The sequence below is a fragment of the Hemiscyllium ocellatum genome, chromosome 8, assembly GCF_020745735.1.
Source record: "Hemiscyllium ocellatum isolate sHemOce1 chromosome 8, sHemOce1.pat.X.cur, whole genome shotgun sequence".
NCBI lineage: Eukaryota > Metazoa > Chordata > Chondrichthyes > Orectolobiformes > Hemiscylliidae > Hemiscyllium > Hemiscyllium ocellatum.
Window position 1 is genome coordinate 51,923,936 of NC_083408.1, and position 17,099 is coordinate 51,941,034.

Here is a 17,099-nt window from a genome sequence, read left to right on the forward strand (position 1 = left end):
CAGTGTCCAATCAAATGCAGTCTAACATTCTTGCTTTGGGATTTCTTTACTGTATACCTGAAGACAAATTTAATTAATGAGTATTGATGATGAAGGGCAGTGTTGTTTTATAGAGTGATTTTAATTCATACATGGAAGTAATTAACTCACTTGGTTTTAATTTGATTCAAATGTATTTGTACCTGCATTTTAGTCTTTCTGTGTTCAACACAATTTGTATCCATTTTGCACAAGAGTTAAAATTGGACATGTGAAAATGCCAACTACAATGAATGTTCTGGGATGTAATGTAAAATAGTTTGAAATTGAAGAATAATCCTACATTAACCCTAACCGAACTGTGATACTATTCATTTTAATGCACAGCCAAAGATACGACAATTCAATAAACATTTGAATTAAATATTTGAATAAAATTTACAACAATGGACTGTTTACAGCAAGAAATATATTTCTCTTTCCATGAGTTGTACAAGCACTTCTCCTTGAAAAACATTAAGACTATTTTGTGATAGAAAAGATCAGAGCTCACCGTTCACTACTCTTATAGGTTCTCAGAGACTTGTCATGAGCATTAAGGCAGCATCTTGATGCTGTTATCTATCTTACCCAGTGTGCTATCTTCTGCAGAGGATCTATGACCTGTACAAACAAGGCAAGCAAATGTGCACTCCTGCATGCAATCAGATGAGGGCTGGAGTTTAACAAAATTGACTAATTCAGACCAAAGAGTGTCCACAGAACATTGGGAACCAGGGTTTGCCAACACTGTGGCTAGGGACGTGTTGGTGGTTATGGGGAATGGTCACTGTCAGGTTTATGCCCAAAAAGCAACCTGATTAACAGAGCAGAGAGCAGTTAAGATCAAATCACTCTCTTACCACCTCCACAAGGGGTGAGGAGCTGGAGCAGTGGTAGTTTTAGGAGAGTTGGCATTGATCTAAGGGATGGAGCATTGATCTATTTGTGGCAAGCTATTGAACTTGTGAGGGGAATGGATCTCAGGGTGCTGGAGAGGATGGGATCTTCAGGAATGAGGGCGTGGGAATTAAAGACCTGGGTTGGAGAGAGGTTTGAAATCCTGGAGTCTCAAGGCAGGAAAGTGGAGGCTTTAGAAGTAAGTGGAAGCCTGAATTTGGAATGGAGATGCAAGAAGGGGAAATCAGAAGATATAAGAGCAGATTTAAGGCCTGGTAGGTGGGAAATTGGAGTTTCAAAGGATTGGAGGTGTTTGAAGACCTGAGGACAAAAACAGAGACCTCAGGAGGGGTAGGAACAGGTGTAGTGTGTTAAACTCTTGAACATATTCCACAATTTAATGAGATCATGGTTTACCTGTGACATGACTACACCTGGTGTTATACTTTATCCCATTCCCTTTAACTAACAAATATCGACCTCAGTTTTAAAATTAACAATTAATCAAACATCAATAGCTTCTTGTGGAGAAAATTCCTAGACTTCAACCAACTCTTTTTTTGAGTGTTTCCTATACTGATTCCTGAAAATTATGCCCTAACGTTTTTCACTATGTCCACTAGTTCTTCATTGCTGAGTAGCAGATTTTTTTTTTCCAATCTGGTCTATTTGCTGCCCTTAATCTTGAAAGCTTCAATTAACCTGCTAAATTCTTGAAAATACAATTCGGCTTTTTCGATCTCTTTTTTAGCTTAATCCTTGGAGTGCATCTCATTTAAGTAAAGTAATACTGCACTCCCTACACACACACCCCCAACTCTTCACAATAACTCCAGGTGTGTGGTTTGAGCAGGGATTTATACAGCGAAGCATATATTCTACACTCCCCTACTCTCAACTTAGTCATCTAGATATATTGGCCAGCATTTCATTCATCTTTTGGATTATTTTCTGTACCTCCTCTTAGCATTTTAATAATCTGTGTATCTGGTCCCCAAGTTCCTTTGAACCTTCAACGTTTCTAGCTTTTTTTACTATTTTGAAAGTTACCCGTTCATTCCTCGCTAAAATAAAAATTCCACCAGGGTTGTGGTCCCCCAGATCCATCTTGAAGCATCTAACATTCCCAGTGTTCTGACACCAACATTTAAACATCAGATGATCAATGCCACCACCCTTCTGATCAATGATCTCACATTAACCTATTGGTTTGACATATATTTGCTATTCACTAAAATCTATCAATGTGTGGTCTCTTTGTAACTTCAACTCACATCTTTATTACTTAAAATACCACTTATCTTTGGGCAAATATGGATATTTATCTTGCTGCCCCATCATCTAATTTGCTGTTGAATACCAGGAATTGTCAAAATCCTGTTAGATCCTTCCAGGATATTGCCAGTCGCATCCTGCCACGTGTATGGGATTCTTCTTATTTGTATCCTTCCACTCAACCAATTTTCTAACCAGGTCAGTGGTTTTCCATCAATTTCATAAGAGTCAACTTCAGCTAACAGTCCCTAATGAAACACTTTATCAAAGGACTTTTGGAAGATTGCAGTGATAATGTCTATAGACATTCCTCTCTTGACTATTTTAGCCACTTCCTCAAAAAAGCCCAAACCATGCTGCCTGTCTCTGATTGAAAATGTGCATGGTATTCAGCTAGTCTATCCTAATTACAGATTCTGGAAATCTCCGAAATAATGAGTTCGCTTTCCTGATTCACCATTGCTTGGGTTTCCTCTGTCAACTTTCTCATCACTAGCCTGAGATTTGATCAGAGCGCTGGAAGGCGTGTTGTGAGGTGATAATATATTTACCTCTTGATTCAACAGTCCTGTTATTTCTTTTGTTGTTGGGTTTCCCAAAGCTCAGGAACTTAACGACAATACAAAAGTGTGTGAGAACATTGGCTCCCTCCTAACATTAAAGACACAGGATCTTCATAAATCCCTTCAAGACTGGCTTTGCATGGGACTCGAGTGATACCACACTTGGCGTAAATCTCAAGCAGTGTGAGCCTAGGTACTGGAGTAAGTCTCGATGTGTTTGGCTAAACCTGCTCAGCAATCATGTTCTCAACTGTAATAAAACAAAGAACTGAGATGCTGAAGATCTGAAACAAAAACAGAAGCTTCTGGTGAAACTCAGCTGGTCTGGCTGCATCTTGTGAAGAAAGCTTTGAATCCGGTGGGTCTTCACGAGAACTGGGTTTCTTCCTACTTTCTCCACACACATGTTGCCAGATCTGCTGAGTTTCGCCAGAAGCTTCTATTTCTGCTGTTGCACTATCTACCAAAGCTCAATCAGTCTCTCTGTGATCAGCCAGATCACCGAGTCTGCTTTTCATTAATGGATAAGTAGTGAGGTAATAAGTGGAACAAAACAAGATACAATTTTATTGGCGTTCTGGAAATCCAAACATTCTTTTGGGAAGTATTTATATACATAGAAATCTCCATTTTACCAAGATCATTATGCCAAAGGTGTTAATCATCTCCAATTACCAACAATGTGCATTAATATGGATTCAATTGACATTTTTAACATGATGTTGCCTTTGGAGCAAAATTTTGAGGATTAAGAATGAAGAAACAAGATGATTCAGAAGAAGCCCAATTGTTGAGAAAGTCCTTAAAAAGTTTTCTGTGGTCTATTCACAAAAGGAATAAAGGAAGAGGTCAAGAAAGCAAATACATTTGTATTTCTTGGTGGAAAATTTTCAGAAACTGAGAACTGCACTAATGAACTGTGCCAGTAGCAATTACTTGCTGGAATTTGATGATCTGGAAAATGAAAGCGTGATTCCTAGTGAACAATAATGCAATTAAATAAAGCTTTGAGACATCCCATGCTACTGTGTGATCATGAAACATGCAGTGGAATTTTCGGATGCATGTCACATGTTTTTTGGATGTTACAATTGCCCTCAGAGGTTGAAAATGATGCCTGAAGTGCATCCACGTGTATTTTTGATGTTGGTCACAAAATATTGATGAGTGTTAGAACACATACATGAGTGAGAATTGGAATTACATAGATTAGGAACATCATAATGTATTTTGATATATTTGCACTCCCTAACAGCGCTGTGAGTATCCATACTGCATGAAGGGCACTAACCACCAGCTTTTTGAGGATAATTTGGGATCGGTAACAAATGCCAGCCTAGGCAATGGCATTTCAAAAGAAAAACCAAAAGATAAGCTTGATGCCAGCACTGTCAGTTTGGAGCTCAGTATGCATCAGGAAAGTAACTAATATAATCAAAGACCCTTCCCACCCTGGTTATACTCTCTTCCATCTTCTTCCATCAGGCAGAAGATATAAAAATTTGTGTACATGTATGAATAGATTCAAAAATCGCTTCTTCCCTGCAGTTATCAGGCTTTTGAATGGACTTCTCAAATGTTAATGTTGAACTCTTTCTGCACCTTCTCGACAGCTGTAACATTACATCCTGCATTCTGTTATGTTAAAATGATGCAATTATATAATCGACCTGTTTGTAAAGCATGTATGACAACACTTTTCACTGTATCTCGGTACACATGTCAGTAATAAATCAAATCAAAATCTTAATCATGCACAGCAAAATACGCACTCACCACAGGAAATACTTCTACTCACTCTGTTTAGGAAGTAGATTAGTTGCTCACTGATTACTTCTGAGGGTTATTAGATTCTGCAAGCCTTTGCTGCTCCCTAACACTCTTCAAAGTTGCTTTAATCCTTTGGGCATGAAGTGGCAGTTTTTGAAAGGTTTGAAAATTATTCCCATAAGCCTTTGCACAAGCCAGTTGCTCTGGAACATGGCTGCAGTGGTACACATTGGACAGCGGCACAGATAGGATAATGAGTAGAGGTGATACAGACTGGGGGAAACCGTTGGAAGAGGAAGGAGGTAAAAGGGGGAAAATACCCAGAGTAATTGATCAAATCCGCCCAGGTTGTGCTCTCAAATCTCTGATTTGGTCCTGGCTGAAATCTGCTATCTGCTGAACCACACTGCAGCCTCAGAGCAAGGCAAGAACCAATCTGCCCGCAGTTGACTTTCATGTTTCTAGCTCCTTCAGTTTGGAACCAGCAACATTTGTAATATCTCAGCATTTGCCATCCACTGTTGTATAAGAGGAATCCCTGATGTTCCCTGTTCCTTGCGAGATGAATTTATTTCATTTTCTCTTGCAAGAAAGCAGCTGGCATAACAAGCACAGGACTTTGCTTAGTCCTGGATTGTGTCAAGCTTTTTCAGCATTGTTGGAGCTATATGCAACTATCGACTAGCAACTTCTAATCACCCTTGCATTGCAGGTAGAATGACTATCAAGCTCTTAATACTGGAAGCCTGCTCACCAGCAAGCAAGCCAAAAAGAATCAAGAGAACAGAACAGCTGTCTCAATCTGAGTGTGTTCAACCAATCACAGTCAAAAAGACAAGGGCAAAAAAACTTAATTCAACCTGCAAAGCTAAGAATCTCAAAAGCCCTAGTTTGGTTATCAGTATTCCCTCTCTATTCTTCACATGTGATTCAGGGACTTATGTATGTCTTTTATATCTGTTCTTTTGCACTCAGTTCTCATTTCTAGTCTGTATTATATTTTTTATTTCTTCTCATGTTCGGTAACTAATAATCTCACACATTTGTTCACTCAAAAAAGCCTGCTTATGTTGGTTGATTTTAAAACTTCAATTCATTTGGTTTGGGAGGAAGGTATCCATAAAGGAGGGGATCCTTTTGTAAACTAACATGTTGCAATCAACCAAGGCAGGGATATGTACAGAGGGGTTCAGTCCTCCTCACCTGGGAGCTTTGGGGTATTTGTACAATTCGTACAATTTGAGTTATCCAATCCACAACTATAATAAATTGAAAAACATTGCCTAGGGTCTGGCCCTAATAATACTGCAATTTTGATGTAGTGAATCATCCTGAGGTACTTGACAAAGAGACAGAAATTAGGCAGAAATTGACAGCAATCCAAAGAAGCATAACTTAGAACAGCTGAACAAAAAATGTAGCTTTTAAGGAGCACCTTAAAGGATAAGAGTGGGAGGGCAGAGAAGCCACTGAATGAGCAATGCAAGTGAAACACAAATGAATTATTTAGCATTTGAGTGACCATATGTTTCCAGATTGGACAGCTCTGGTTATATACACTCTCTAGGCTGTTTCACCTGTGTTATAATTATTCTTCTTTCTGATCTGTCCTACATGATCTCAGAAAAGAAAGTTTAATTATTTGTATTGAGTTTTCCATAAAGTGCATGATACAATGCTTGTTCTGCTGAAGCCAGCTAGAATTCAGCTAACTCCGTCTCTAAATTTATAGAAACCACAAAAAAGTATTCAGACAACAATGTTATACCATAGAAATTAAATAACTTCCTGGGGAAATATGTCCAAGCCTGCTCCACTGATCACAATTTCAGTGAGTATAAAGAATGGTAGACTAGATCCACCTGGTTAAATCCCTTGCAGGAAAATATCAATTAATCTTCTTCAATAGAACTCAAGCATGAGTAATCCTCTCGTTAAATTGTTTGACCCATTCTTTTTGTAAACAAAAGAGATGCAAAAAACTGATTTGTCTTTCCTTGTTTTCGTGGCGAATCTTCAAGAGGCTTAAGCACAACCTCTGGACGCTCTCAGTTCTTTCAGTCAATGGTCACTAATGACTGATTTAAGGCAAATGCAATTAAGACAGATAACTGCCTCTAAGGAGCCTATTGTGAATGTGCACATGCATGTATTTTTAAGAGTGTAAACGTACCTTTATCTTTTGGAAGCATCTTGGCAATTAGCTTTTGGTAAGTTGGTGATGGCAATGAAAAGTCAAGTACTGTGTCTGAACCTTCAGTAGATCTTGTTTATTCCGTGATTGAAAATAATGAGAATGGCAGTGACAGACATAGAAATAACGACTCACTTTGAAGTCATTTATGATCTCCATCAATTTGAAGCTGCGCCTGAGGTAGAAACACATCTGAACCTTTTCAGGCAAAGAATTGATGGAGCAAAGACAGCACACAGCGAATCTAGGAGGCCTGATGTGAAGCCAGTCCAAACTCTCGCATGAGGCCTCATAAAAATGAAGTGTATGACCTCTCACCACTTGTTAGTCTGCACAAGCAGCTCTCTTACATTGCAACTTCTTTCAGGGGACCTATCTCACTAATGGAGACCTGAGTTAAGTGCTAAGTAATATTTGGGCAATGCTAGACAATGTTTGGGATTCATTCGCACCATTTATATCCATATACTACTGCAGGTAATAATACTCTAGCATCATCACCTGCCTCTCAAAGGGGATTTGGAATGGACAGTAATGTTACCACAGCTTCATCTCATAAATAATTAAAAAAGATAAAGTAACTGGACAGATTAAGCTATTTCAATGTTAAGATGGGCTATCAAAACATTAAGATTAACCAAAGATAGAGACATAGGATCTGGTTAACAAAGACGTCTTCAGCAACCAACCATCAATAGTACACTATAATCATATGAAAAGATACAATTACAAAGCACTTATGCCAAATGTAGCCATTTTCTGCTGTTGACTCCCCCCCCCCCCCACCAAGTTGCCCTGTATGAACACGTACTGCATCAGACTCATAGGAGGAATTATCTGCAGTAAAAGCTGAAAATGTGAGACAAACTCAACAGGTCTACCAATATCTGTGGAGAGAGAAGCAAAATTAACATTTCAAGTCCATTCTCTTCTTTGAAACTGAAAATCGGTTGGTGTTTGATCAACTGCCTGGAGGCAGACCAGGGTGCAGTGCTCCAAGCAGGCTTGGAGGACCTCCCACTTCTGAGCCAGCCATGTTCAATGTGTGGAAGGGATCCTGTCTATTATGGAGACCAAAGTACTGAGGAGTTTAAGTAATTTAAACGCATTTAAACTTTTAAATATTAATTTCTGTTTGGGAGTTTACTGTTGAAGAGAAAGCATGTCAAACTGAAGATTTCCTCTCTCTCTCTCTCTCTCTCCCTCCCTTGCTTGAAAATGGCAGCCTGCTGCTACTGCAGTGTTAATGGTGTCTTATTGGCCATTTACCTTTGAGAGCCTGTCCAAAAGATTAACAAGACTCCCTTCTTCCCATAAATTGGTAAATTCAGGGAAAATCACTGCCCACTGCCTGACCCACACGTCGCTTGGTGTTCTGAAGCCCATTTAACCCCAATGCTAAGGCCGAAAATTAGAGGGCAAAATCCTGCCCACCAATTTATGCCAACTGATGTGTTATTCAGTCTACAGTCTCATATGCCTGAGGCAACATTACAGGAACAAGTTTGTGACTGGATAGCAATGTTCTAATTTTCATGATGACCTAGTTTGAGTGACCCACAGCACTCAGTGACATACTCAGTCTTCATATATTGACTGATTTGAGTCTACCTGATGTTGGGATCAGTGAAGTCAGTCTCAACCCAATAACTTGATAAGAGGAAACTACAACACAACATGTCAGTAGGTGAAGGCGGAGTCAGCTCAGCAAAATTAAAGCAATGCTTGACTGCTCTGCGTTATGATGTTTGTACTGAGCTTTTGCAGCTATGTCAACAGATAATCACAGTGCAACAAGCACATTAAATAATCACACTGGCACATGTTTTAGAGCTTTTGTGTTAATTATGCTATCATTAATCCTTTCTAGTATTGCATATTTCACATTTTTTGTGGTTAAACATCTATTATTAATTTGACAGTTCATTTTTTTCCCAAGGTATCATACATAAAATTGAATTTCACAAATATTAGGATTACATTTCTTAACAATACTTCAACAATATGAAAATGTTTAAGTTTTTTTTAGCTTGTAGTATCTACCAAAGCAGTTTGTAAGAGGTGGTTTTCCAGCATTTGTGTTTCATGCTCCTTCGTAATTAAATGCATTGTCCTAACAAATTAACATCCAATGCATTCAAACCTTGTGGCAGGGGGAGTGATGGAATGGGAAGTGGAATAAAGGGGGTGTAACCACGTCCCATGGAGTCAAGAATTTATAACAGGCCATTAAGTAGATTTGTGAGTTCCCATCTTTCCTTGTGACTTTTCAAGAGCAGTCATCAGTTTACTTCCTGACTTAAAACCCAAATCCCAGCTTTGTTTAGCACAACATTTCCACAATGCATTGCCCACCCCCCACTGATAAAGAGCCATTCAGCTCAGAACTCCTGGAGGAGCAGAAAACATTCAGCTTCACCGAAAACCAACAAAATGTACCTGCCTGCATCCATTCAATAAGATTTATATTAGATTAAAAATGTCTCTTCATTATTTTATCCTCATTTACATGTTTTCTAACAGTTTTCACAACCCTATCACAACCAAATCCCAAACATCTACGCTACCTCAGTAGCTTAATTAAGAAAGTCTTTGCTTTGTATGAGTTAATATCCTTTGATAAGGGATGATATGTAATAAGATGAGTTTTGAACTCAAGGCTAGCTATCAAATGTTTTCCTTTCTCAGTATAAATATGTTGCTGTGCAGTATAACCAAGCCTGAAATCTCATCCTGGGTCTAGGCTGAATTTGTTAAGATGACAATGAGTCTTTAATTTGTCTTCTATAATTCCAAAACTCTGAGATCATTTTCATATAATTCAGCAGACCTTTGACCTTTCAAATAGTGAAGCATTTTGACAATCACAGTCTTACACCATTAAAATAAAACTGTAAAATACAAGATAGTATTCAGTTAAAGACTCATCATCAAAATAGAACATCCTTTCTCTTTGTAGTACTCAGGCCTTTTTTCACTTAAGGATTTTAACAATGTCCCCCACTATTTGTGCTTTATATTTGGGTTCTACTTCTTGACCACTGCAGAATTTGCTAAGTATTCCCAAATCTTTCATTTTTATTTCAAATTTCCAACATCTTCATTTTTCCCCCCATTTTCATGCTTTTTGCTTAGCTTACAATTTACAAACACCCTAATTCACAATTTTCATCTCCTTTCTTCTAAATAACATTTTACTGCCTCTTAGGATGTTCTTTGGATCCCGGTATATAATATATAGCTCTAGAATTTTACCAAAAGAACGCTTGTTAAGCTTTTGACACAAAACTGTACCCATCACTGACTGAATTGTTCCATTTTTGGCAAAACTCTTTTATTAAGTGAGATTCATGGCACCCAGTCCACCATCTCCCATGAGGACATTTCTCTTGTGATCTTCTGCTTTTCAGCTCATTGATTAGCCAATGATGCTCTCTGATGCTCATCTCATCAAATTGAATGTTATGAAAGTTGGAAATGTTTCTTGTGGCCACCACTATGTGACATTCATGGTTAAGGCAGCGTATTTGAACTGTACTTCATATACTGCAAGCCACGATTTGCCCCTTTACAACTGGCTGGTGCATTGCTATCCCCAAGGAAATGGCCAAGAAACACAAGTTTTTCTTTCCTTGGATTTAAATGGAGTGGTTAATGGGGTGGAGGAAGTGGTTTATCCCGCAGACCAGCAAAGGAGGACACACCACCAGACAAAACTGGCCCAGATTATTATACTCTGGGTCAGTGCAGGGTTTTGGATGAAATGTAACACTTTGCAGTGTGAAGAGAAGGGTTGTGATCTTCTTCACTCTGAAAGGATAAGTGCCACCATTTTCTCACTGCAACGTCACACACAAAACGTCATCACTCATTCTAACTCCGCCACAGCACAAGACCACAACCAAGGCTCATGGACTACAGTACTCACTACTGAGTGCATGGTGTCCACACAGTTGCTCTCGCCAAAACTATTAACCTATCCTGCTGTCTGCATTTCCTATACACTCACTGAAGCATCTTATATCCTCTCCTAATAAAAGCAAAACACTATGAATGATGGAAATCTGAAAAAAAAGGGAGAACTCTGGAGAAACTCGGCAGATCAGGAAGCATCTATGAAGAGAGAAACAGTTAAGTTTTCATTCAAACATGAGTCCTCTACAGAATTGAGTTAATTGAGTAGTGGACAGGATTAGATTTTTGAGGCATTGATGCAGTTTCTGGGGTAGATGTACAAGTTGGACAGACTACATCTGAACAAGAACATCCTCACGGGGAGGTTTTCTAATGCTCTTCAGTTGGATTTAAACTAGATTGGCAGGGGGAATAGGCATGTAGTACAGAGGACAGAAATGCTGAGATGGAATTAGAAGTTAAATCAGTAATGGATGAGTCTGGAAAGCAGAGAAAATATAGGCTAGGTGAGAAGTGCAATTCGCAAAACTAAATGGAATGTATTATCAGGAGCCTGAGGAATAAGAAAGTCAAGCTGAGGGTCCAAATTGGCACATTGAAGTATGATGTCATAGCCATGACCAAGGTTTGGTTGAATGGTGGGCAGCATTGGCAGCTCCTCATTCCTGGAAGAGTATTGAAACGAGATGGAGAATGGGTAAAAGGGGAAAGTTTTGTAATGTTGATCAAGGAATCAAGTACATCGGTGAGAGCGGATATTATCTTGGAAGGATCACCAAATAGAGTGAAAAACGTAACAGAGACAAACAACTTGTTCGATGTTCACTGAAGGCTCACAAATACTCAAGGAGAGATATAGAATCAAATATGAAGTCAAATTTCAGAGTTCTGCAAGAATAATAAGGCGGTAATAGTGACAAGTTTAGCTATCCAATTTTTAACTGGGTTAGTTTTAGTGTGCAAACTAAGGAGGAAGCATAATCATAGAGTCATCGTGATGTACAGCATGGAAACAGACCCCTCGGTCCAACTTGACCATGCCGACCAGATATCCTGACCTATTCTATTCCCATTTGCCAGCATTTGACACATATCCCTCGAAACCCTTCCTATTAATTCACCCATCCAGATGCCTTTCAAATATTGTGATTGTACCAGCCTCCACCACTTCCTCTGGCAGCTCATTGCATACACGTACCACCCTCTGTGTGAAGAGGTTGCCCCTTACATCACTTTCAAGTCTTTCCCCGCTCATCCTAAACCTGTGACCTCTAGTTATGGACTCTCACAACCCAGGTAAAAGACCTTGTCTATTTACCCTATCCATGCCCCTCATGATCTTATAAACTTCTATAAGGTCATCCTTCAGCCTCCAACATGCCAGGGAAAACAGCTCCAGCCTATTCAGCCTCTCTCTGGAGCTCAAACGCTCCAACCTTGGCAACATCCTTGTAAATCTTTTCGGAAACCTTTCAAGTTTCACAACATCCTTCCTGTAAGAAGGCGATCAGAATTGTACAAAACATTCCAAAAGTGGTCTAACCAATGTCCTATACAGCCACAACATGACTTCCCAGCTCTTATACTCGATGCTCTGACCAATAAAGGAAAGCATACCAAATGCCTTCTTCACTATACTATCTATCTGTGACTCCAATTGCAAGGAACTATGAACCTGAATTTCAAGGTCTCTTTGTTCAGCAACACTCCTCAGAACTTACCATTAAGTGAATAAGTCCTGCCCTGAATTGCTTTTTCAAAATGCAGCACCTTACATATTTCTAAATTAAAATCCATCTGCCACTCCTTGGCTCATTGGCCCATCTGATAAAGATCCCATTGTACCCTGAGGTAAACGCTGCCCACTGCACGTCCAATTTTAGTGTCATCTGCAAACGTACTAACTGTATGTTCACATCCAAATCATTTATATAAATGACGAAAAGCAGTGGACCCAGCACCAATCTTCGTTACACACCGCTGGTCACAGACTTTCAGTCTGAAAAGCAACCCTCCACCGCCACCATCTCTCTTCTACCTTTGAGCCAATTCTGTATCCAAATGGCTAGTTCTCCCTGTATTCTCTCTGATCTAACCTTGCTAACCATTCTCCCATGGGGAACCTTGTCGAACAACTGTCCATATAGAACACATACATTGCTCTACCCCTATTAATCCTCTTTGTTACTTCTTCAAAAAACTCAATCAAGTTAGTGAGACATAATTTACAATGCAGAAAACCAGAAAATAGAGCAGAAATTTAAAGGCCAGTCAGTTTAATTTCAGTGGTGAGGAGGTTATTAAAAAGAAGCCTACGGAACAGAATAAATCAACACCTTGAGAGACACAGAATAATCAAGGATAGTCATCCTGGATTTATTGAGGGAAGGTCAAGGTTGACAACTTTGATCAAATTTCTTTGAAGAGGGAACTAGGATTGTCGATTGGGGTAATACATTTGATGTGGTCTACTTCGACTTTAGAAAAGCTTTGATAAGTCACATTATAAACATTAGTCAAGGAAGTAAGAGTCCATAGCACATTGGATCCCAAATTTCATGAGAGGTAAGAAGCAAGAGAGTGATGCTAGAGGAGCTCTGCATCCGTGACTGGTGATTTGTTTCCAGTGGGTTCCACTGAACTAGTGGTGGCTGTTTGTGATGCACATTAATGATTTGGACTTCAAAGTTAGATCAAGGAGGTTGCAGATGACATGAAAATTGGTAAAGTGGGAAGTAATGATGTGCATGGCCTTAAACTGCAGATGAATATCAACAGACCGTTCAGGTGGACAGAGCAGTGGTAAATGGAATTTGACCTGCAAAGGTGTAGGGTATTGGAAGGAGTCCCAACAAAGCATGAATGATAGGACCCTGGAAATTACCAAAGATCAGAGGGATCTTCGTGTGCATATTTGCAGATTCCTGAAGGTCGCAGAGCAGGAAGATAAGATGGCTGAGAAGGCATCTGGGAGACTTGTCTTTATTAGCCAAGGCATAGAATAATGCAAGAGCAAGAAAGTTATGCTGAAAATTAATAAAATGCTAGTTAGGCTGCAACTGGAGGACCACATGCATTCTGGTCACTGCATTCTAAAAATGTGTTGATTGTGCTGGAGCAGGCACAGAGAAGGTTTACCAGGGTACTGCCTGCACTGAGGAACTGTGCTTTGAGTAAAGGTTGGATATCTGGGGTTGCTTTCCTTGGAACAGCAAGGGTTAAGAGAGGACCTGATAGAAGTGTATAAGGTTATGAGGAGCATAGTTAAAATGGATAGGGAGGTACTTTTTCCATTAATGGATGAATAACCAGAAAACACAGGTTTCAGGTAAGGTGTGGAAGGGTGAGAGAAGAGATGAGGGGGATTTCTTTAACCCAGAGGTCAGCGTAACTCACTGCCTGAAAGAATGGTTAAGCCAGAAACTCTGGGAACATTTAAACAGTATTTAGATGTTCACTTGTGTTGCTGGAGCTTGCATGACTATGGGTCAAAATCTGGAAAATGGGATTAGTGTCATCAGATCACATCTTGGACCTGTATTGGATGAGCCCTTTGACTCCCTGCTTGACTGTAGTCTGCCTTGAGTTCACAAAGGATTGGACTTCTTTGACTTTCAGACAAGGCCGGGTGGTTGAAGCACATTCACTTTGTTTGCTGCATAAGCTGCTGACGCGTGCTGTGGATTTAAAACTAATATTAGCACAGAGCCATATAAAAACATGTCCTCTCTTCTATTCAGCCCTCTGGACTGTGACAAGCTGCCTGCCTCTCCTGCACTAAAAAACGCAAAGCAAGCCAGAGAGCTTGGCAATCTCTGAGTAAGTGAGCTGACTGCAATGAGATACAGGTAGTGCAGATGTATGAGATGTGCATATGTTCCTGAGCATAAAGTGATCCGGGAATTGGTCTGAAAGCAGCCATGATAATTGCCGAGGCTGCTGGATTGGGTGATGTACACTTATGACAATGAATGATGAAAGATGACGGTATTTATTGAGCATGCACAGAAAGGATGGTGAAGGTGAAGTTGACTGAAGGCCTGAAGAAGCACACAGCGAGCTGCTGTGACCAGTAACCACCCTGGCTTTTGTGTCAGGCATGGAAGCTACATAGAAGCGAAGTGAGGTTATCAAATAATAAGCAAGTACATAGAAATAAGGCAGTCACCATTCATTAGCTCAATTCAGAACCCACAGTTTGAGCCCAAAGAGTAAAATCAGAACTTTCTTTCTCAACGTTAAGATTATATCACTTTCATTGTATTTTCCAAAAGTTCTCTCGATTGCCAACCCTGATGCCTGGAGTGGGAAATTCTGCCCATTGATTCTTGGCTTCGACCTGTTATTCTATTTGTACAAAACATAGGTATGGCAATTTCATCAAGGTGCTTTCATGTTTAGTTTGTAATGTTTCTGTTTGTTGCTTTCTGCAACTGAATGTTTATTTAGTCAGGCCAACATTTCCTATTGAGTATTCTAATTACAGTACTTTGTGGCAAAGCTGCAGATCACATTAACATCAATAATTCTTTATGGCTGATCTGATTTCCTCCAGAGACGAAAATTCTGCATCAACATCAGAATGATCATTTACAACAGTTTTAACATTTGTATCTATCATCATGTTAAGAGATGGATGAGACTAAATGCAAGATAGCTTCAGGAAAAGTACCGATTATGTAGGTAAGGACTGGGATATGGTTCATTTCAGAAGAACCTACTTTTGTAGAACAAAACAGCTGTTCAGAAAATGAGATGGCAATATATTGAGATGTTGAAGGTGCATTCATTAACTCAAGGCACATGTCTCAGCTACTTATGTGAGCGTATTAAAAATCTAAAAGTTACCTACCTAACTTAGGCTAAATAAATAAGTTAATTTCTGCAACATTAATAGTCTTGAATAATTACTGCTTTTAGCACTGTTAGAGGCAGTGGTTTGGCATAGGGGAAAATGAGGTAAAAAGAACAAGCTTTTGGATTCTGGGATGGTCCACATCCTCCCATCAGAAGAGGCCATAGATTGCAGGTGAAGTTGTTAGCTGCTGTTAGGGAGTTCGAGACGGTGGATAGATGATTTGGCCTGTCTGTGCTCGTTCCTATCCAGAATGCACAAGAATTCTTCAGTATTCTGAATGAGCTAATAAGGTTAGGACGTAGAAATATCACTGCAGCAAAAAAAAACATAAACTCTCCTGAGCAATCAGAACTTTAATCAACAGACACTCAACTGATTTTCTGCTCTGCAAGATTCTAGACAAGGCAGCACATCGAGTGAATGCATCATCACAGAATTAGCAATTGAGTGCTGCAATGAACAACACTGACAGCTGGAAATGGATTTGTAACTTGGGAGAGATGCTTTTGAAATGGTGATGATGTTAAAGGGGTAAATGCATTAACACCTCTTTATTACCTACTCTGCAATCCCTGTTACCTATGTATATGCATGTGCTATTCTCCCATGTGATGGAGAGAAACTATATGGCAACAGTTCCCACCATGAAAGTCAGAGCAAGTACCTGGCAGATCCAGCTCACCACTTGCTCCTCCAGACCTGCAACTTGCACAGCAGTCTCTAATGTCTCAAGGCATGCTTCACGGGCAGCGATCGCTGGTGTCTTTTTTTCACAGAGTTGGCATCAGACATGCACCAGCCTCATGATATCATCATGGCAGACCTCTGACCCACTCAGAATACAATTGCCCCCTCCTCTCTTTCAGTTTGCAGAGCACTGTCACCTTTCATTGCACTGACTCAGTCAGGCCACTTTGCAGGGTCAGCACCCAGGCTAAACTGAAGCAGTTCATCAACTTTGCCCACAATTTCCGCCCCACCCTCAAATTGCCCCAACTCTTCCGCTGTTACGTCGATCACTGCATTGGTGTAGCATCTTGCAGCCAGGCTGAACTGGAGCAGTTGATAAGCTTTGCCCACAACTTCCACCCTGCCCTCAAATTCACTTGGACTATCTTGGACACCTCCCTCCCTTTCTTGACCTCTCCATTTTCACCTCAGGCAATAGTTTCCAAACAGACTTTTACTACTAGCTCACAGACTCCCATAACTACCAGACTACACGTCCTCCCCACCCAGTATCCTGCAAGAACTCCATTCCATTCTTCATCTACTGCTCTAACATCCCTAAACACAATAATGATAGAGACCCCTTATCCTCACCTACCACCCCACCAGTCTCCATGTCCAACGCATCATCCTTAACCAGTTTTGCCAATTCCAACTTGACCCAAACACCAACAACATTTTCCCTTCCCCGACCCCCTTTGCCCTCCATAGGAACCAGTTCCTTCAACACTTCTTGATTTGCACCGCTCTCCCCACCAACACCAACCCTCGAGCGCACACCTCCCCCACCCTCCCTGTACCTTCCCCTGCAACCGGAAAAGATACAAGACCTGCCAGTACACTAACCCCCTCACCACCATCCAGGGCCCCAAACAGT